General features: G+C 40.4%; 1 protein-coding gene across 1 annotated transcript in view; it reads right to left on the bottom strand.

Annotated features, from left to right (window-relative positions):
- Positions 1 to 23,365, bottom strand: part of sppl3 (signal peptide peptidase 3) — a 187,613-nt gene that overhangs the window by 102,008 nt on the left and 62,240 nt on the right. The window lies entirely within an intron of this gene.

Genomic DNA, 23,365 nt, shown 5'->3' on the forward strand with positions numbered 1-23,365 from the left:
GTGAAAAATGCAAAAACTGGTCAGCAATCTCAACTGCTCTTGCCAGAAGTGTAGTTGCGTACGGTTGGTGAGTCTGCATTGTCATATTGCCACCACTCAGACATGAATAATAATTGCCATCATTGGCACAATACTAACTCTCACCTCAGAGTCAGAGGGTAAAAAGTTCAAGTCTCACTTGATAGACTTTAGCACATACTCTTGCATAACACAACTGGAGCTCACTGGCTAACTCAGATGACTGTACAAGATACTAGGTGAATTCTTCTAATATCCTGGCCAACACAGACCAAAACAACATGACTAGAGCAGAGTGACTGGCAATTTCTCTCATTGATGTTTGCAAGACCTTGCTGTAAGAGTTGATTGTCGCATTTCTCTATGTTAAAAGTCACTACACTTAAAAAGTACCTCTTCAGCTGTGAAGCAATCCATAATTTTCCAAAAATAAAACATTTGTCAAGAAATTGAGAAGCAACATCAAGGTTTCATCAGCTCATTCTGAAAACAGGTGTGCATGCAGTCATCAGCAATTCCTACAAACAGAGCATTTCTATTTAAATCCATAAAAAACTAAATATTGAAGAACTTCCCTAATAATTAGCCATATTGCACCGAGAACTACAATTTCAAAACATGAAGCAATACAAACAGAAATACAGAATACAAAGCTTCTTTAAATGTCAACCCACCACATTTAGTAGTTTATTTTTATTTCCCCAATAGCAAATGTAATCTTGTGTAAATACTCTAAAAATCTTTTTTTTTAATGACACCCATGGGATGCGAGGTTGCTGGAAAACTCAGCATTTATTGCCCATTCCTCATTGTCCTTGAGATGATGCTGAGCTGCCTCTTGAGCAGTGGCAGTCTATGTGGTGTACCTACACCCTCAGTGCAATTTGCACTACCCATTGCCATTTTGTATACTCAAAATTATAAACATTTGCAGGGATATATGTTTTCCTCTGAACAACTTGCAAGTAATTGTGAACTAATACTTTCATCAAGTGTGCTCATATCAAAAAAACTATTAAAGCTGAAGATCATTTGTAGTTTAATAAATACAATTATATTGAATTCCCCAAGGAACACTGAATCGAGCAAGATTTCTAGACAAAATTTGCATTAGGCTGTGGCTAAGTGTCACAATCTTGAGCATTGCTTCAAATAACCTTTTAACATCAAAATTCAGGATGAAATATAAACCATGTTATAATTTACATTCATACATTCTCAGTTTAGATGAATCCACACAGACCATTTTAATTTCTGGCAACAGTGTAAACCAAATAATATTGGATAGGCTGAAAATTCCACATCTCTCTTGATTCTTGTTTCTATTGATGGACAGGTCATTATCAAGCTGTTCATGCAGTATTGCCTTGCCACAAGTTATAATAACCCTGAAGTGCTTTCAAAAGCACTTTACTCAGGATCCAATGATACAACACTAACTAAATGATACCATTCCTTTTGAAATTTGTCATGAATTTAGGCCCATGAAATTATAGATCTTCAGTAGCATGTAATATTTTATGAAATCCCAAAGTATAACATTGATTTTAAACAATGAGCTATTCTAGCAAAGTTAATCCACATTAGCGCTTTTGAAAGTAACAGTTATTGAGGAATTTCAACAGGCAATCAAGGCAAAAATGCAACAGATATTAAAGTACAACCAAGAGAGAAAATTTGGGGAAAGGTTTCTCTGTCACTTATTGCAGAATGCGCAAGTTTCACATTAACTGCATCACGTGGACCTCATTTGTCAATAAAAATGCTGAATAAATGAGGATCCCTCTCAGTTGGTCAAAGTGTTTTCGCCTTCCAAAGTCAATGATGTCTTATCCAGTGACATTTGAGATATGCAGTTGTGATTTGACAAAATAAAGTTTAAATATGCAGCTTTAAGACATTTTCACTATAAACCAGTTGCTCAATTACTCAGAGACAATGGCATTTTAACCATACTTCATAAACAGTCCTGGGACCACCATCGACTAACCAAGGGAATTCTACAAGGTATTCTTCAGAAATCACAACATCAATTTGCATTTATATATCGCTTTTAATAGTAAAACATCCCATGACGTTTCATGGGTGTGTTAGCAATCAAAATTGAACATCAAACTACATAATGAGCTGCTAGGATAGGTGACAAAAAGTTTGGTAACTTGCTCAAAGAGATAATCTTTAAGGAATGTCAAGGAAAGAGAGAGGAGAGACAGCGGTAGAGAGGCCATGAGGTTAAGGGAAGGAATACCAGATCTTAAGTGAAGGAACACCACCAATGGGTGTGCAAGAGGTCAGAACTGGAGGGTTGCAGAGAGCTCAGGATTAACCATAGAATCCCTACAGTGCAGAAAGGCCATTCATCCCACTGAGTCTACACCCACTCTCCAAAAGAGACCCAGGCCCTCCCCTCTGCACTATCCCTGTAACTCTGCACATTTACCATGGCTAATCCACCTAATCTACATCATTGGACACTAAGGAACAATTTAGACTGGCCATTCCACCCAACCTTCACATTTGTACTGTGGGAGGAAACTCATGCGGATATGGGGAGAAAGTCACCCAAGGCCAAATTGAACCTGGGTCTCTGGCGTTGTGAGGCAGCAGTGCTAATCACTGTGCCGCCTAGGTGGGATGCTCTTTCAGCGAGTTGGTGCCGATGCGATGGACCAGACAGCCTCTTTCTGCACTGTAGGGATTCTATGTTTTACCTCTTTCACTGGTACACTGATGACTGACCATGAGTGCCATTTCCTGATTTCACTCCAAACTAAAATTTGCATTAATTTTGCTTCCAATCTTCACCCTATAGCAACTTCTGGAAATAGGTTTTTGACCAATATTCACTATAAGCCTACCGATTTCCACAGCCATCTTGACTACAATTCTTCCTAGCTCATGTCTTGTAAGGACCCGATTCCATTCTCGGTTTCTCCCTATCATCTGTCCCGACAATGCCATCCGCCAATGCTTTCTATTTGACCTTCCCTTTTCCATTGCTGCCAGTGTTCAGGCACTAAAGGTGAAAGTCCAATATGTAGCCAACCACTATCAACATCCTGAGGGTTACCATTGACCAGAAACTGAACTGCACCAGTCACATTAAGTACTGCAGCTACAGGAGCAGGTCAGAGGCTGGAAATTCAGTGACAGTAACTCACCTCCTGACTTCTCAATGCATTTCCACCATCCCTAAGGCATAAGTCAGGTGTTCAAATGGAATACTTGCCTGGATGAGTGGAACTATATCACTCAAGGAGGTTTACATCATCCAGGATAAAGCCGCCCACCTGATTGGCACCCTATTATCAGGCTGAAATATTCACTCCCTCCACCACGAATGCACAGTGGCAACAATGTGTACCATCTAAAAGATGCACTGCAGCAACTCACCAAGGCTCCTTCAACAACATCTTCCAAACCCACAATCTCTACCAGGACATGGGCAGCAAATGCATGGGAACAACACGATCTGCAAGATCCACTCCAGGTCACACACCATCCAGATTTGAAACTAAATTGGCAATCCTTCAGTCTCGCTGGGTCAAAATCCTGGGACTTCCTTCCGAACAGCAACTTGGGTGTTCCTACAATACATGAACTGCAGCAGTTCAAGGAGGCAACACACCACCACCTTCTCAAGCACAATTAGGGATAGGCAGTAAATACTGCCCTAACCAACGACATCCACAACCCATGAACAAGTCTTTTTAAAAATTGAGGGGTGGGAGAGAAAATTATAATAATCTGCTTTCTGTAGATACAAAAGAAATGTCAATGTAAATAGTGCAAAGAGGAAGACAGGCTCACAAACTTCCTGATCAAGTAAATCGAATAGTACCATTGCATCACAAAAATAAATGGAAAACCATACTGATTGGATTGTAGAGTGATTCATGGGGGATTTTTCTTCCTGTAAATGTTGGTTATTCTTTTGGATGATGCGAAGTCAATATGTAAATATCACTGAGCATTAAATCAGGGCGAATGGAAAAGTTATATGGACGTATAAAAAGAATACTGTACGCAACTTCAAGGAGGAAGATAAAATGAATTTAGGCAATTAAGTTGAATACTGTTTTTACTTTTTTTAAATCAGAAGCATGCTTTTTCTAAAATCACATGGTTCAGTGCAATTGGCCATTTTTTGTTTGAGAAAGAAGCATACTTTCGCCTCAACTGCACATTCTGAAATCATTCACTTCTTTGTGATACAATTCTATAGTAATCTCCAGTAACCATTTTTAATCCATAGTAATCTCCAGTAACCATTTTTAATCCATGGAGCAGCAATAGAACAAACAGGCCCTTTGGCCCACCAAGTCTGTGCCAACACGGATGTCTCTCGAATCTAATATTTTCTTGCCTCTATGTGGTTCATATCCTGCTATTCCCTGCCTATTCGTCTATCCAGATTCCTCTTGAACGTTGTTATAGACTCTGCTTCCACCACCTCCTCCAGCAGTGCATTCCGGGCATTCACTATTGTGTGAGAAAGACTTGCCCCATACATCTCTTTTAAACCCCCCCCCCCCTTCACTTTCAACCTATGCCCCCAAGTAATTGATCTTTCAACCCTGGGAAAAGACTGACTATCCACTCTATCCAAGCCCGTCATAATCTTGTAAACTTCGATCAGGTCCCTCTCATCCTCCGAAGCTCCAATGAAAACAACCCAAATTTATTCAACCTTTCTTCATAGTCCATATCCTCCAAACCAGGCAACATCCTGGTAAATCTCTTCTGCACCCTTTCCAATACACCAATGAATCCTTCTGGTAGTGTGGCGACCAGAATTGTACACAATACTCCAAACGCGGTCTAAGCAAAGTCCTATACAGCTGCAACATGATTTTCCAATTCCTATACTCAACGCCCTGACTGACGAAGGCCAGCATGCCATATGCCTTCTTGACCACCTTGTCCACCCGAGTTGTCACCTTCAGGGAACTGTGGATCTGCACGCCTAGATCCCTCTGTATGCTAATATTTCTAAGGTCTCTACCATTTACTGTATACTTTGCTTCTGCAGTAGACCTTACAAATTGCATCACCTCACACCTCTGGGTTAAATTCCATTTGCCACCTTTCAGCCCAGATCTCCAGCCGATTTATATCCTGCTGTATCCCCTGACAATCCTCCTCACTACCCACTACTCCCCCCAATTTTTGTATCATCTGCAAATTTACTAATCAGACCACCTATATTTTCCTCCAAATCATTTATATACATTACAAACAGAGGCCCCAGCACTGATCTTTGTGGAACACCGCTTGTCACAGACCTCCAGTTAGAAAAGTACCCTTTCACTGCTACTCTCTGCTTTCTATGCCCAAGCCAGTTTTGTATCCATCTTACCAGCTCACCTCGGATCCCATACGACTTCACCTTCTGTATCAGCCTGCCATGAAGAACCTCTTCAAAGGCTTTACAAAAGTCCATGTATACAACATCCACTGCCCTGTCCAATTTTGTCACTTCCTCAAATAACTCAATCAAGTTTGTGTGAAAAGACCTCCCCTTCACAAAACCATGCTGCCCATCTCTAATAAGCTTATTCTCTTCCAGATGTGAGTGCATCCTGTCCCTAAGAATCTTCTCCAATAATTTCCCCACCACTGATGTAAGGCTCACAGGCCTGTAATTTCCCAGATTGTCTCTTCTGCTCTTCTTAAACAAAGGAACAATGTTAGCTACTCTCCAATCCACTGGTACCTCACCTGTGGCTAAAGAGGATACAAAGATTTTGGCCAAGACTTCAGCAATTTCTTCCCTCGCTTCTCAGTATTCTGGGATGGACTCTATCTGGCCCTGAGGGCTTGTCCATCTTAATGTTTTTCAAAACCTCTAATACCTCTTCCCTTTTTATCTCAACATGTCCTAGAATGTCAACATCATCCTTTCTACACTCACCATCCACCAATCTTTCTCTTTTATGAATACTGATGCAAAGTACTTGTTAAGGACCTCACCCACCTCATCTGGCTTCACACACAAATCCCCCCTGCCCTCGAGTGGACCTACCCTTTCCTTAGGTATCCTCTTCCTCCTTATATATGCATAAAAAGCCTTGGGATTCTCCTTAATCCTGCCTGCCAAGGGTGGCACGGTAGCACAGTGGTTAGCACTGCTGCTTCAAAGCTCCAGGGACCTGGGTTCGATTCCCAGCTTGGGTCACTGTGTGTGGAGTTTGCATTCTCCTCGTGTCTGCGTGGGTTTCCTCCGGGTGCTCCGGTTTCCTCCCACAGTCCAAAGATGTGTGGGTTAGGTCGATCATTGGCCATACTAAAAAATTGCCCCTTAGTGTCCGGAGATGTATAGGTTAAAAGGATTAACAGGAAAATATGGGGGTAGGGCCTGGACGGGATTGTCGGTGCAGACTCTATGGGCCGAATGGCCTCTTTCTGCACTGTAGGGTTTCTATGATTTCATGGCCCCTTTTTGCCCACCTAAGTCCCTGTTTCAGCTCTTTCCTGCGATCTTTGTATTCCTCAACAGCCTTATCGGTTTTCAATTTCCTGAAATTTATGTACACCTCCTCCTTCACTAAGCTCACAATCTCTCGTCATCCAGGGTTCCCGAATCTTGCCATCTTTATCCTTCATTTTTACAGGGATATACTTGTCCTGAATTGTTAACAACTGACTTTTAAAAGATTCCCCAAATATCAGATGTGGATTTACCCTCAAATGGCCACCCTCAGTCCAAATTCCTCTGCTTCTGCCTAATACTGTCGTAGTTAGCCTTCCCCCAGTTTAGTACTTCCACTCTGGGACTACGTCTATTCTTTTCTACAAGTATCTTGAAACTTTTTTCCAAAATGACCCCCCACGGAGACATCAATCACCTATCCTGGCACGTTTCCCAGAACCAGGTCTAAGATAGTCCTACTCGGGAAGGGGTTATCTACATTTTGCCTCAAGAAGCTTGGACACACTGAACAAACTCTGTTCCGTCCAAGCCCTTGGCATTAAAGGAATCCCAGTGTATGTTTGGGAAGTTAAAATTGCCCATCGTTTTTACATCTTCCCATAATCTGCTGGCATACCAGTTCCACCACTTCACGCTGGCTGTTGGGAGGTCTGTAGTGTGATTGCACGGCTCCTGTTCCTGAATTCTACCCATATGGCCTCACTGCATGATCCCTTTGTATAGCTGTGACATTCTCCCTAATCAGTAAAACACCCCCACCTCTTATGTCACCCACACTATCTCGCCTGAAGCATCTAAATCCTGGAATGCTAAGCTGCCAGCCCTGCCCTTCTTTCATCCAAGTCTCCGTAATTGCCACAATATCATTCCATGTAGTAATCCAAGCTTCAAGTTCATCCGCGTTACCTGTCACACGCCTCGCATTACAGCAAACACACTTCAGACCATCTGTCCTATTGTGTTTTGGACACTCTCCCCATGTTTTATTTCTCTTAGTCTTATTGGACGCATTCACTGAATTCTCTACAGTCTCTGTACTCCCTGAGCTACTGCTGTGGATCCCAACCCCCTTCCTTATTAGTTTAAATCCACCCAAACTGCGCAATCAAATCTCCCCACTCGGATGTTAGTGCCCTTCCAGTTAAGGTGCAACCTACCTTTTTTGTACAGGTTCCAAGAGATCCCAATGGTCTAAAAATCTGAAGCCCTCCCTCCTGCACCAACTCTCAAGCCACTTATTTAGCTGCACTATCTTCATATTTCTTGCCTCACTACCGTGTGGCACGGGGAGTATTCCTTAGGATACATCCCTGGAGGTCCTCCATTTCAGCTGCCTTCCTAACTCTCTGAACTCATTTTGCTGGACTACATTTTCCTTCCTATCCATGAATAGAAAAGATTGACAAGCTATTTAATTACAAGAGCAACACAGTCGATTAAAAGTCCTGTTTCCTCACCTAACAACTGTACACATACTCCAGCTATTGGGCAGTGGTTAGCAACAGGAACCCAACCAGTCATGTTTGTTATCTCTGTGTTCACCAACTATGGAGAAAGTTGTTCATTTTGATTTAATTAATGCATGGTTATATGGATATTGTGGCTACTGTGCCCGTCAGAGGATAAAAGGATTAGTGGTGAGGTTCTACCAACTTATTTCTTCAGGCTTAGAATAATGAGTTTACCAAGAGTGACAGTCACAACAGCTTATATTTATATCCTGATATCAGTACAAGTTGTAGGTAGCTTGTTGTTGTTGAATGTTTCTAAATATGGTGATGGTTATCCGTGACAGATTATTCCAAATCTTTGTTAGTCATCACTGTTTGAACAATGATCAATAATGAAATGCGTTGCTTTTTTTTCCAAGTATTTTTTCTTGCAGTGTTTAATGATCAGTTCCCGACCAGAAGAGTTTCATCTCTCAGATGGTTGTAGTGAAGGATTACCTCCGTCCTAGAGAATTTTCTTAACATCTCAAATGGATTATTTTTGGAAAAGTCAGAAGTCTCACGTGTTTACTCTAATTCAGGCATAGGGTTGCATCTAGGTTTTGAGCTCGAAAGAGCGTGCACCGCCCTGATCCGATTTCATTTCTTTATCTCTTAACAGCAGAGTAAAGGCAATTCTGAACACAGTGCATTGATTAGAAGCTGTGACTCAACATCAAATCCACAAAGTTGAAAAAAACATGGTCCTGTTTTACACAAGTGGAGTTTGGGACCAGAACCTCATCAGCCATGAGCTTAGTGAAAGGCAGAGCAGGCGCGATGAGCTGAATTCCCTGCTTTTGCTCCCATTTCTTATAATCCTATGTTCCAACCACTCTCTCAAAGAGATTTCTCCCAATTGGATTTATTTGGATTATGCTTTATTTCTGATTGTTCTGATCCCACTTGCAAGTGTCCATACATCTGCACTATCAAATCCTTTCAAAGCTTAAGACCCTTCCACCTGCTTCCCCATCCCCCCTAAGATGCATGCATGGGCGGCTGTGCATTCATGTAAATCTTTTTTGCACCTTATCCAGTGTCTTTATATTAATTTTCTTACAATACTGAGACCAGAACTGTTCACTTCAAGTATGGTAGATGTTGTACATTTTTAACATAATGTCTCTGCTTTTCAATTCTATCCTACAAGAAATTAACCCCATTTTTTATACAACAAGCGTAATTAACCTGTGTCACTACTTCAACTTGTGTAGCTGTAGCTCCAGATCCCATTACTCTTTTTTTAAAAAACATATCTTCTCTCACATACTTTTTTCCCATTTGGCAAATAGTGGAAGGATTCCTGACTGGATTCCTACCTCAGAGACTTAATTTCCAAGGAATGGATGGCCTTCTTACTCTTTCTACCAAAATGCATCACCTCACAGCTCCTATACTGATATTTATTTTCCAATTACATACCTATTAGCAAGGTTTTTTTTGTCCTCTATATTACTACAATCAATTTGGGGTCATCAGCAAATTTTGAAATTGTACTTCCGAATCTAGAGTCCAACTTGTTTGTTTAAATGGTAAATATCAGTGTCCAAAGCACTGATCCTTGTTGAATATCTTTTGCCAGTCTGAGTAACTATCTTTAACCCCCACTCTTTTTCCATTTTGCTGCCAGTTGCTATCCATTCCACTATCTGTCCCCTGGCTAAGGTCAAAACATGCAGTGATGTAGTACCTTATTAAAGACCTCTTGAAAATAAACTGTCATGCATTGAAAGAGGAGCTTACGATTCAAGAGGTGAAACTGGCAGAGGTTTTGGTTTCAATAATTAATTTATTCTCCACAGTCACCAGAGCAATCAAGTTAAAAGCTGCAAAAAAAGAGTAAAATTGCATGCATCTGACATGGAGCACTGCACTTGGAAATGTTCCTCATGCATACAAAAGATGACATTGAATACCATCCAAGCTCTGTGCAGAGAGAAATAGTTTATTCGACAATACTGGATGAAGTCTGGTAGTGATGTGAAGTTTTAAGTTCAAGCACATACACAGGCTTTTATCATTCTTTTGAAAAGGGTAGATAGAAGCAAGCACTCACTGGAATTAAAACTTCCTGTTTAGTGCAAGCGGTGTTACTGAATTCACCATTTTGCTATACATTAGCAAAACTATCACAATTTAGCGATAGTATCAAGATAAAAAGACAAGATATTGTGATATTAACACATTTGCTAGGAGGAATTTAAACCCTGCACCTTAAGATTCGGTGGTGGAAATACTACTCTTAAAATAATGTTTGAGCCATTTAACGGGCTACTAAGAAAATATATTCCTCTGCTTAAAGATTTTGTCATGTTGCATTCAGTCAGAAAGTAGTTGGCTCAAGTCCCACACTAGAGGCGTTAACACTAATCTATGCTGACACTCGAGTACAGTGCTAAAAGTTGTGTTGCACTGTTGTAAGCGCTGTCATTTGATGGAGATGTTAAACAGAGATTCCATCTACCCTTTCAATCAGACAAATATCCCAAGGCACTATTCTGAAGAAAAGCAGAAGAATTCTCCTCAGTGCCCTGGCCAGTATTTATTATTCAACCAATACAAACCACAGATTATGTTAATTATTACATTGTTGTTTATATGACACTGTTTGGTGCCACATTTCATGCAGTGACCATACTTCAAGAAAATGCACAATTGACTATGAAATGATTTGGGATATCAAGGTCCTGGAAAGCACTATATAAATTAAATAAATACATTTTTGTTTCTATGAAAATTATGGCTGTCTGTTGGTGGGCAGATTCCACTGCATATGAAGTCTCAGAGCAGATGTTCATGGTATTTTATCTGTTGGCAGCTGGTTCTTTTCATACCTCATGATGTGTGGTGTTAAATAAGGATCAAACTGAACCCAGTGAGATTTCATTACTATATATTGATAAAACGAAGTTATTTTTAGATTTAAAAGACAAAAACGATTTTCCCCCTTTTTGACCTGTATCTTCAGCAATTACAAAGTATTGATGGGTAAACTGGAGAGCAAAAACTTAATTTTAACACTGAATTTTGTTTATATTCTGTGCTGCAATTAAGCTTCATTCTATTTCTACCTTGCATGAAGACTAAATGGTCTCGCCTCAATGCAGTGACATAGGAGCCTGATTAATTCAATAAAATTGAAAGATTCGATAAGGAAATTTGCTATACAAAGAGCGCACTTAAAATCCAGATCAGTGCTTACAGAGCTCTTCAGTAACAAGTACCGACTGAAACAATTCTGTGTTTAAATTCTAATCAACAGTGAATCACGATGAGTGAACATGCTTATAGTTAAAGGCCCTATTGTGTTACATAAGTGGAGTACTGTTGCGACAGCATTAATACAGTTCTCACCAGATGCTCATCTCAAGTCACTTTTATAGTGAAACGGTTTTACTTTACATTCCAGGAGACTGGCACCTGTGAGTCAGATCTCTGCAGTTACAACACTAAATTTAGATTCTCTACTGGGACTAAAGATTGAAAATAATTGATCTACAACTCAGCCAGAATCCAAATTAAACAACTGTCATTTATATAGCACCTTTAATGCAATAAAGCATCCCAAGGTGCTTCGCAGAAGTGATCAAAAGAAAAATCCTGCATTATATAGTGCTTTTCATGATGGCCAGATGTCTTGAAGTGTACTATTGAAGCAGTCACTTGTGTAAATGTAGGAAATATAGCAGTCAGCTTTGAGCACAGCAACTCCCACAAACAGTAATGTGATAATGATCAGGTAATCTGTTCTTCTGATGTTCATAGAGGAATAAATACTGGCCAGAACAAGGGGATAACTCCTCTACTACTCTTCAAAATAGTGCCATGCTAACCTTTACATCCACTTGAGCAGGCAGATGGAGTCTCAGGGGTTTCATGTTTCATCAAAGGACAGCACCTCCGACAGTGCACTACTCCCTTCATTTTTGTTCACAAATCCTGGGATAAGACATGAACGCAGAATCTTGTGATTCAGTGGCGACATAGTTACCAACCGCACCACAGATGATGCATTAATAGAATTTGACACTAAGCCGCACAGGGAGATATTAAGGCAGGTCACTGGTGAACCAAGGATTGTAATGCTCTTGAATGTCTTGAGATCGCACTAGTCTCTTCCTTTTTGAAGGTGGGGATTGTCTGGTATTTATGCAGCACAAACATTACTTGTCACGTACCAGCCCAAGCCTGAATGTTGCCCTGGTCTTGCTGTATGTCAGCACAAACTACTGGTTCATTATCTGAAGAGCTGCAAATCAAACTCCTGCACCACCAACTCAAAGATTATTGCTATACTTTAAAGTGACCTGACAATGCCCTGGATGAATTGGACATCGAGTTGAACAGTAAGAGCAAATAAATGCCATCCTTTGCAGCTCTTAACAACAGTTATGAGCTTTTGGCTCAGACTCACTCAACTTCATTGCCTTGCGATGTCAGTATCACTGAGGCAGAGTCAGATGGTACACAATTTTTGCACCTGTTCAACCAGATATCAACTCTTTTAAAACAACATTCTGGGTACTGCCTATTTTCATCTCCACTTCCCCAATTGTTCAGTGTATCCTTTCAAGTCCGTTCCTCTTGGAATTAAAAGGAGAGATGAGGGCCATTTCAGGGAAACCACCAGAGTGAGGGAGAGTAATAGTTTTATTGGGAACTGGTGCATCAAAGATAGAGGAGAGTGTGTGTTTGAACAGATCAGCAGCTGCAGTGAGTAAATGCATGACAGATGCCGTATAATGTGGATAAATGCGATGCTATCCACTTTGCTAGAAAAACAGGAAAGCAGACTATTACCTGAATGCACATTCCTCTCTCTCAATTTATAGCCAATGAGAATCAGGCGTCCTTGTACACCAGTCTTTGGAAGTAAGCAAGCAATGAAGAGGCAAATGGTATGTTGGCCTTTATAGCAAGAGGAATTGAGTACAGACGCAGGGACATAATGCTGCAGTTATATGCACTGTAATGAGCTAAAAAAATTAATTTGGTGCAGCTGACTGAAATGGAAAAAATATTTTATCAATAAAGCCAATAATTCTTCTGTTTAATTCAACCTGGCTATAACATTGTATTCTCCAATAATCTCTCCACTTCAATGGTCACTGCCAAAGCTGATGCACACTGAATAGTTTGCTAGCAACCTTTTCATTAGCTCATGAATACACCAAAAAGGTTCCATGAGGCACTGATTTCATGCAACAAACAAAAAAAATTAATAATGGTAAATGCTGGAAATATAAAGTAAAAGACAGAAACTGCTGGGAACTCAGCAGTGAACATCTGCAAAGAAAAATGACAGCTTATAACAATTCAGCTCCTCTAACAACTCTTCAAAGACATACAAATATCATGCATGACATTTGCAGCCATCCATTGCTGCGAAATATCTAAACATGGCAGTTGCTTAAACATGGCAGTTTATTCTAATAAAACTACACCGGCATCAGCTCTTTTCTAACGCCATGCCATTTGTGATTGTAGTTGATGTTTATATATAGTTGAAAAAGGCGGTTTGGCTGGGCAACAAGACAATACTTAGCAATAATGTCAGAGACAAATGAAGCAGCTGTCTGAGTAGTAAACACAGTTAATTTGCTCAGCAATTCCTTTCAAAGTGTAACCTCTTCCTTCCCACTGTACAATCTTTTCAACTACAGAGACAGTCTAATTTTAGGCACACAAAGATAGTTATGAAATCAAGTTAAATGCCACCTCAATTTTTTTGTAGGATATTCCAGGGAAATCCGTTCTTCCTCAAAGCACATAGGAGAACAAAATACCTAAGCCTGTATCCTCATTCAATAAGGGCATAGCTGATCTTCTATCTCAACCCTGCTCCCCATCGCCCACCAGGTGGAAAGTTTGTACAGTGGGAATGAAAAAGAGGTTACACTTTGAATTGCTGAGCAAATTAACTCCTTTTACCACTGAACTAGCTGCTCATTTGTCTCTGCCATTATTGTTAAGTATTGCTCTGTTGGCCAGCCAAATCACTTTTTTTTTTATAAAGAGCTGACAAGTGGCACAATGTAGAATTTTAGGAGATCAAATTATCACCAGCCACTTGTATAGAGAACTATATAAAAACATTAATTACCATCATAATTGACATGGTGCTAGAAAGGTGCTGATGCAGGTGTAGTTTTATGAGAATATACTGCCATGTAAGCTATTGAAACATTAGATATTTCACAGTAGTCGATGGCTGCAAATGTCATGCATGATATTTGTGCGTCTTTGTACTGTTATATGGTTTTGATGGAGTTGTTAGAAGAGCTGACTTATTACAAGTTGTCATGTTTCTCCTCCTTCTCATTCCCCCCCCCCAACTTTCCATATTCCTCGATTCCCTGGGAGTCCAAAAATCGATCTTAGCCTTGAACTTAACCATGGAACATCCACAAACCCTCTGGGGTAGTTAATTGCCAAAATACACAACTTGCTGAATGCAGGAATTTCTCCTCTTCTCAGCCCGAAGTGATTGACCCCTTATCCTGAGACCATGCCTCTGTGTTCTCAGTTCCCCAGCCAGGGCAAACAGCAAGAGTGCACCCCTCCCAAGCCCCATGAGAATATCAAGGTACGATGAGATCAACTCTCATTCTTCTATTGGCACAAAAATGCTGTAAAATACAACTGTTACAAGAAATTCTGATCAACTTCAGCTCTGGGCTACTGGACTCGGGAAAGACAGCAATACTCACAGAAGCCAATAGCACTGTGTGTGGGAGGAATAATAAAGATAAATGGATCTTGGGATACATAGCCAGGAGGAACAGAAAAGAACATTCCAATTAAAGTAATTTAATTTGCACAAGGCACTGATACGGTCATATCTGGAGCACAATTCCGGCCACTGCAGTACATCTAATATCTAAACAAGGCAGAAGTGCTAAAAGGGTGAACAACCTGATAAGGAAGTTTCAAAGCTTGTAACTATTTATTCAGGATGAAAGTCAGTTACGATATTCAAGTATTTTAAGAATTACATAAATTGAACACCAATAATATTCAAAATGACCATGACCAGAATTTTAACGTCCTGCCCACCACAGGAATCAGAGCGGGCGAAGGGCAGAGCATGGGAAGGTCCGTTGACCTCGGGCAGGATGTCACAGTTTCGGGACGAGCGAGGCTGTAAAATCCCACCCCATAACTCTAGAACTAAATTTAGGCCTAGTTGGAGTCTAATAAGCAGTTTGGATTTAAACACTATAACACTATGTAGAGGTTTGTGAACAAATGGAACAGACTATCAATGGAGGAGGAGAGGCGGGGGTGGAAACTGAAAGAGAAGAAAAAAGGGACAGCAGGCAGTTGATGGATATTAGTTCTGGACAAATAAAACAGCTAAGGAGACATTTCCAGTGCTGAATCTTTAAAGACTAATCAAGTGCGTTACATATAGAGCAGCATTTGAGGTGTGCTACATGGTTGTTTTTCAAAAGGACAAATACAAGAAGCCAAGTGATTTTATAAATCAACAAAATTGCAATGCCTTAATATATTATTTAACTTTCTAAAAGGTTTTCCATTAAGTGTTAAGATGAATTCCATTATCAATATTACCATGAGGGAGCCTCCCTCCAGAATCTGCCCCAAATTACAAACTTGATGTCATTGTTTCAACCCAGATCTTGGGGTTGTAAAAATGGCAAAACTGTCAGTGTTTGCAGTCATTACTCCTCTGAAACAGATAGCAGCTTCTGCAGTCCACACATATGTGGTTTATGGTGGCAATCTGGGAGATACGTAACTATGTCACTCCAAACAGTGCGCTGTTCAGAAGCTCCCATATTGTAATCAATTAGAAATAGCCAAACTATAAGAATAAGATAAGAACTGGCTGCTGTGTTTCCTACAGTTCAACAGTGACTACACTTCAAAAGTGCTTCACTGGCTCGAAAGTGCTTTGATATGTCGGTGGTCATGAAAAGTGCAATATAAATGCAAATCTTTCTTTTGGTCTCACTATGAAAAAAAACTTAATTATAACTTGTTGAATGAGGTGAGTGTGAATTTTTAAACAGTGTATTAAATTCATAATTACTGCTGTGGTATCTTTCTGGTCCTGAAAACCAAATTTATATTTGTGGAATGTCAAATTTCTCCATTATGATAAATTTCACAGATTTAAAATTTTCCTTTTAAAATTTGGTATTTCAGCCTCCACCTTAATCCTATTTGCATGCCCCATTTTGCTCTTGTAAACCGTAATTAAAAGTGAAGTATAATCAGTATATTTTAATTCCAGATTTGTTGTCAGTGGGAATACTTCAATGAGATTTGCTGTCCAAACGGCTTCGCTGTTCCCGATTGCCTGGAAAATGGGTCTTTATTGAGTTAGCGAGATGTAACTAGTGGTGTGCCATAGGGTTTGGTCCTTGGGCCCCAACTATTTACAACCGATATTAATAACTTGGATACAGGGATAGAAGGTACTATAGCTAAATTTGCAGATGACATAAACAGATGGGATAGTAAGTTGCAATGAGGAAATAAGACATTTACAAATGGATATGGATACGTCAGTGGGCCAAAATGTGGCAAATGGAGTTTAACGTGGATAAATGTGAGGTTATCCCTTTTGGTCGGAAAAAACGGAAAGGCAACTTATCTAAATGGAGACACACTTCGGGGTGCTACGGTGCAGAGGGATATGGTATGCAGGTACAGCAGGCAATAAGGAAAGCAAATGGAATTTTGGCATTTATAGCTAAAGAAATAGGGTATAAAAGAAAGTGTTGCAGCAACCATACAAGGCATTGGTGAGACCGCACATGGAGTACTGTGTAGTTTTGGTCCCCTTCTTTGAGGAAGGCATGAGAGGCAGTTCAGAGAAGGTTCACGAGATTGATTCCAGAGATGAGTGGTTTGTCTTACAAAGAGAGATTGAGCCATTTATGCCTATATTCTCCGGAGTTTGGAAGAATGAGGGGAGATCTAATCGAGGTATATATGATAAAAGATCTTGACAAAGTAGATATAGAGTGGATACTTCTTGTGGGGCAATCTAGAACAAGAGATCATAGTTTTCGGATGAGTAGTAGCAGAGTTAAAACAGAGATGAGGAGAAACTACTCTCAAAGGGTGTGAAATTCACTACCCCAGAGTGCGGTGGATGCCAGAGTAAATTTGAGGAAATAGATTTTTAATTAGTAATGGGTTGAAGAGTTATGGAGAATGGGCAGGAAAGTGGAGTTGAGGCCAAGACAAGATCAGTCACAATTGTACTGAATGGTGGAGCAGGTTCAAGGTTCTACTCCTGCTCCTAGCTCTTATGTTCTATTCCATGTATGCAAATCCTGAGGTTAGACATAAGGCTGATAGCTCAGCGCACTGGTGTTCAACCAGCTAAAACTAAAAGAGTTGCAGCTGGTCATCCAATCAGGCCATCCTACCAGTTAAGGTATTGGCCTGCAAAGTCATGTCATCTTGAGATATGCATGAACAATCTCAAGTAAAAGTCAACATATTTTTAAAAATCTATTCATGAGATGAGAGCATCGCTTGCAAGGCATTTGCTCCCATCCCTAATGGTCCTCGAGAAGTCTATGCTGAGCCGTTTCAGTTCATGTAGTTTACAGCATCCCCACAAGTCCTATTAGGAAGGGCGTTCCAGAATTTTGACCCAAGTAAAGGAACAGCGGTATACTTTCAAGTCAGGATGGTGTGCAATTTTAGGGTGGGGTGGGGAGGGTAATGGACTTGCTGGTGTTCTCACATGCCTGTTGACCTTGTCCTTCTAGATACAGTAATACAAGTCACAGGTTTGGAATTTGCTGTTAAAAGGAGCTTTGTTGAATTGCTGCATTTCATCTTGTAGATAGCACACATTTTTACCAATGTATGCTGGTGATAAAGGAAATGAATGTTTCAAGGTAGTGGATGGGATGCAGTCTGTGGGCTGGTTTGTGATGGCTGTTATCACGCTTCTTGCGTTTTTTGGGGGCTGCACTCATCCAGGTAACTGCAGAGTATTCCACCACACCCCTCATTTATGCCTTACTGATGGACAGGCTTTAGGAAGTCACAAGTTACTCACTGTAGAATTCCCAGCCTCCAACCTGCTCTTGTAGCCTCAGTATTTATAAAGCTCATTCACAGTTAAGCTTCTGGTTTACTGGCAATTGCCAGGATGTCATTACTGAGAGATACAGCAATGGTACTGTTGTTGAACATCAAGTAGAGATGGTTAGATTTTCTCTCGTTGGAGAATGTTGTTGCCTGCCACTTGCGGTGCAAGTGTTACTTGTCACCCATCAACCCAAGCCTGAATATTCGCCACACCTTGCTACATGCTGGCATGGACTTAGTATGATGTGGAGATGCCGGCGTTGGACTGGGGTAAACACAGTAAGAAGTTTAACAACACCAGGTTAAAGTCCAACAGGTTTATTTGGTAGCAAAAGCCACACCTAGGTGTGGCTTTTGCTACCAAATAAACCTGTTGGACTTTAACCTGGTGTTGTTAAACTTCTTACTGTAATGGACTTAGTACCCAAGGAGCTGCGAAATGGTACTGAACACAGTAATTTTTAGCAAATATCCAAACTTCTGGCTTCTCTATACAGTCCCAAAAGTTTGAAATGCCAATTTTTAAAATGGGCAGTCCCTAATTTCATTCAAAAAATGACAATTATTACATATTTGCATTGTCAATTTCAAAGTTGCCAGTAATAGTATCTTAAAGTTTATTTTAGGTAGAAACAGCTATATGAAGTGTTTCCGATAATTCAATGAATTATCTTCCTTTTACACAATCTTTGTGGAAACTTCAGTGAGATTCAGAATACATCACACTCAATTCAGAGGATTCTGTTAATTGCTGGATTAAAATATAACCAATCTCATTGCGTCAATGCTAAAGTTATTTAGGGTCATTTTAGGTCCAGGATAACAACCTGCTGTGATTTTTTTATGGGATGGGAGCATCGCTGGCAAGGTCAGCATTTATCACTCATCTCTAATTACGCCCAAGGAGTTGGTGGTGTCCCGCCTTCTTGAACAGCTGCAGTCCATCTGACGGAGATACATCTGGCAACGTATCCCTAAGAAAGGGATTTCCAGAATATTGATTCAGTGAGAATGAAGAAATGGTGAAATAGTTCCAAGACAGGATGGCGGGGGGCTTGAAGGGTTGGTGATGGTGTGCCCATACGTCTACTATCCTTATTTAAAAGTTTATTTATTAAAAGTTTGTGACAAATTGGCTTACATTAACACTGCAATGAAGTTACTGTGAAAATCCCTCGTCGCCTGTTCGGGTACACGGAGGGAGAATTTAGCATGGCCAATCCACCTAACCAGCATGTTGTTGGACGGTGGGAGAAGCCCATTGTACCCGGAGTAAACCCACGCAGACATGAGGAGAATGTGCAAACTCCACAGTAGACAGTGACCCAAGCTGGGAATCAAACCCGGGACCCTGGCACTGTGAGGCAGCAGTGCTATCCACTGTGCCACCCCAATCATTCAAGGAAGTAGACGTCGCAGATTTGGAAAGTACCATTGAAGAACAATGGTACTTTCCTGACAAGTTGCTGTGATGCGTCTTGTATATGGTACACAGTACTGTGTGCTGGTGGCAGTTAAAATCAACCATATCGTTGTGTGTCTGGAGTCGCATGTAGGCCTGACTGAGTAATGATGGCAGATTTCCTCAAAGAAGTTAGCAAACCCAATGGACTTTTATCGTGGTTTCGTGCTCACCATTACAAATAATAGCCTTTTTATTCCAGATTTGTTAATGCATTAGTAGTGAAACTTAAATTCCCCCAGCTGCCCTGTTGGGATTTGAACTTGCGTCCAGCAGCATTAGTCCAGGTTTAGATTACTCATCCAGTAACATTACCACGATGTGTCATTCCCATTGCAGGTAGCTTTGTGTTAACTATCAGTTGTATATTAAGTGTATAATTATATGCAGGTTTTGGGCATGAACTGCAGATTCAGTTGTGTTGCAGTAAGTAGACACAGGCTGAACCTATGGTTGTTGGATTAGGAGGAGAATGCTTGCAATGTGTAACTCGTTAAATGCTTATAAAGGAACATGTAAAGGTTGGTTCCAGTTCTTTCACTTTTCTGCAAGTACATACTTTCTCTAATAAAGAATATACATGCCACGCAGCAACATTGTTAGAATTGACAGAATTCCATTAATCAGTAAAATAATACATAGCAGCTCTCAAAAACATCCAAAATACTTCACATGACTGGGCATACTTGGAAGTAACTGTTGCACTGAAAAACAATAAAGGGACACTTAGAATTTGGTGCAATGTGCGAGATCGTAATCTGCATTAAATTGTGCTGGTTATTATCTGCTACTGTCCTTCTTTGCCCTTCACATATTTGATTTCCTTTTCATTCATTCCCTAACAACAGCCAAGCTTTAATTAACTTTAATTAATTAGCTATGAAGTGTTTTCACATACCCTGAGGGCATAAAGCAACTAAATAAATACAAGTTTCTGTTTTCAATGTTGTGCTTTTTGCTTTTGTACTTATTTGGTTTTCTCACTACCCCATTGTTAATTTTTTCTATACACTATAACAATGGATTCCATTACAATATATATTGTAAATTGAGTTTGTCTCTTTACATGCCCCGTTTGTGAACACAACTCCCACTCACCTGATGAAGGAGCAGTGCTCCGAAAGCTTGTGACTTGTGCTACCAAATAAACCAGGTTGGACTTTAACCTGGTGTTGAGAGACTTCTTACTATGCTTACCCCAGTCCAACACCGGCATCTCCACATCATGGCTTCCATTGCATACCCACTGAAAACTGATTACCTTCTTTATTTTTTTCATGGGTTTTGGGCACCACTGGCAAGGCCAACATTTGCTGCCCATCCCTAATTTCCTTGTCACACCATTTCAGAGGGCAATTAAGAGTCAACCCCATTTTTGCAGCCCAGGAGTCACATGTAGGTCAGGTAAGAATAGCAGATTTCTTTCCATAAAGGACATCAGTGTGCAATAATTGATCTGGTTTCATGGTAACAATTACTGGTTATTACTTGAATTTAAATTCTACTAGCTGCCATGGTGGGATTTGAACCCACGTCCCCAGATCATTAGCCTGGGTCTCTAAGTTCCTATCCCAGCGACATTGCCACCATCTCCCAATCTCTACTTTTTCCAGCAATGCCACCACTCATTTCCAAACATATCAATCTGCATGAAATAGTTTAAAAAAAAATAGAATATGCACTAGACAGATTAATGTTTTAAAGTTACAGCAATCCAACCTTGACTCTCAAAAAAATCTCAATCAGTATGTCGAAAACATGAACAATTTCCAAGCGAAGTTAACTAAGCCTCCAATGCAAATTTTTGTTATTTTACAAACTGCACCTTCATCTGCTATGACTAAATCCACATCCGTTTTGAAAAGCAGCTTTCCGACTATTATTTAAGCTACCTTTGCCACCCAAGAATACCGCACCCACCCATTACCCCCATTCCTCCCCCAACCCATTTCCTAGCTTAAAGTCCTGGTGACCATCTTATTTATCCTTTTCACTAGAACCCTGGTCCAGGTGAAGTCCATCCCTGTCAAAGAAATGGAACCAATACATTTATGGAAGATTTGCCAATGGCTGGGAGGGGGAGTCGCCAGAGTTGGGCTCTGCTGATTCTCAGAAGACTGAGGAAAACAACTTTGAAACAATACTGAATGTTACGATACAGTGAAACCGAGGGTGGCGAATATGTTGAAAACTGGGAGTAACTTTAAGTTAGTTCCCATAAAGACTACAATTCTGCAGGAGTATGAGGTATAACATAAATGCGTCATGTGAATTTTGTTTTTTTGTCATGTTACAAAACTAGGTGGAGAAGTCTTTGATGCTGTTTAGTGTATTAGTTGCCTATTAAGTAATGTTTAAGTACAAAATGTGAAATCTTGCCATGATCCTTTGAGTCTGTCACTAGAGATCAGTCTCAATGGGGAAAGTAACGATAAAGAAATTTAAAACAAGAAATAAAAACATTTGGGCAGAAGCACAATTTGGAAGTGTAGCCCGAAGAAGTACTCTTCAAACAAATGCACAGAGTATAAGAAATAAACTGAATGAATGGCAGGATTAAATTCAACTTGGAGGTATGAGACATGGTTGTAAGGTGTTTAGGATTGGTAATGAAATAAACTAGGTTATTAGGTCTCCATGAAAGATAGGGAAAACGGCAGAGGAAATTTGAGTAGCCTGAGTGATTGAGGATAAAACTACTTTGATGGAGAGAAGATATAAATGAGATCAACAGGCAGTTGAGAATTTATAGGTAGAATTTGAATATAATGAAGGATTGTAGTGAAAGTTTTGCATGGCGTCCCAGCAGCAGCTGTTAAATTGTAGAATGTAGAATTAGAGATTATCCCAGTGTAAAGAAAAGGAGCACCAATACAGGCAAAAATACTTCAGATGCAGGAATCTGAAACAAGAACAGACGACATCAGAAAAAGGTTTGCCAGCAGAGAAACACAGTTAACTTTGAGTCCTTGAGTCTTCATCAGAACTAAAGGGAGGGAGAATATGTTAGAGCTGTAGAAATTGCCACAAAATGTAGCAGCTTTAAGAACAAATGACAGATGGCCTGGTGTGACACGGAGTGGGCCTGTTTTGCATCGAGGTAATACACGTATAGGATATTTTTTTTAAAAAAGGGGATTTTAAGATGGTCAGAACCTAAAGCCGCCGAACTCAACGTTCAGTCCCGAGGGCTGCAACCTACCCGACCGGGGAGATGAGATGCTGCTCCTCCAGCTAGCACCGGGCTTCACTGGTATATTGCAGCAGGTCATGGATGGGTATGTGGGCATGAGAGCAAAGTGCTGCGTTAAAATGGCACGCAATAGGAAGGTTGGGCTCATGTTTGCGGGCTGAGCAAAGGTGTAATGCAAAGCGGTCACCCAGTCTGCATTTAGTCTCCCCAATGTCCATTGTATTCACTGCTCCCAATGCAGACTCCTTTACACTGGGGAGACGAAATGCAGATTGGGTGACTACTTTGCGGAACACCTTCACATTCGGGAGTTGCTTCTTTAGATTGAAAAATTGCATTCCATTAGGTTATTTTAAAAAGGTGAAAGAGAATTATAAACCAGTTAGACTAACATTTGTTGTTGGGAAATTACAAGAGTTTATGATGAAGAATAGTGTGACTGACACTTGAAAGTTTTGAACTGATCAGAGAAAGCCAAGCATGAATTTGGAAAGGGTAGGTTATGCTTGATGAATCTGATTGAGTTTTTGGAAGAGGTTTTGACTGAAGTAGTGGACAGTTTAAAGTTTCAGTGTCACAAGTAGGCTTACATTAACACTACAATGAAGTTGCTGTGAAAATCCCCTGGTCGCCACACTCCGGCGTCTGTTCGGGTACACTGAGGGAGAATTTAGCACGGCCAA

The sequence above is a fragment of the Mustelus asterias genome, chromosome 13 (assembly GCF_964213995.1).
Source record: "Mustelus asterias chromosome 13, sMusAst1.hap1.1, whole genome shotgun sequence".
In the NCBI taxonomy this organism is placed as follows: domain Eukaryota; kingdom Metazoa; phylum Chordata; class Chondrichthyes; order Carcharhiniformes; family Triakidae; genus Mustelus; species Mustelus asterias.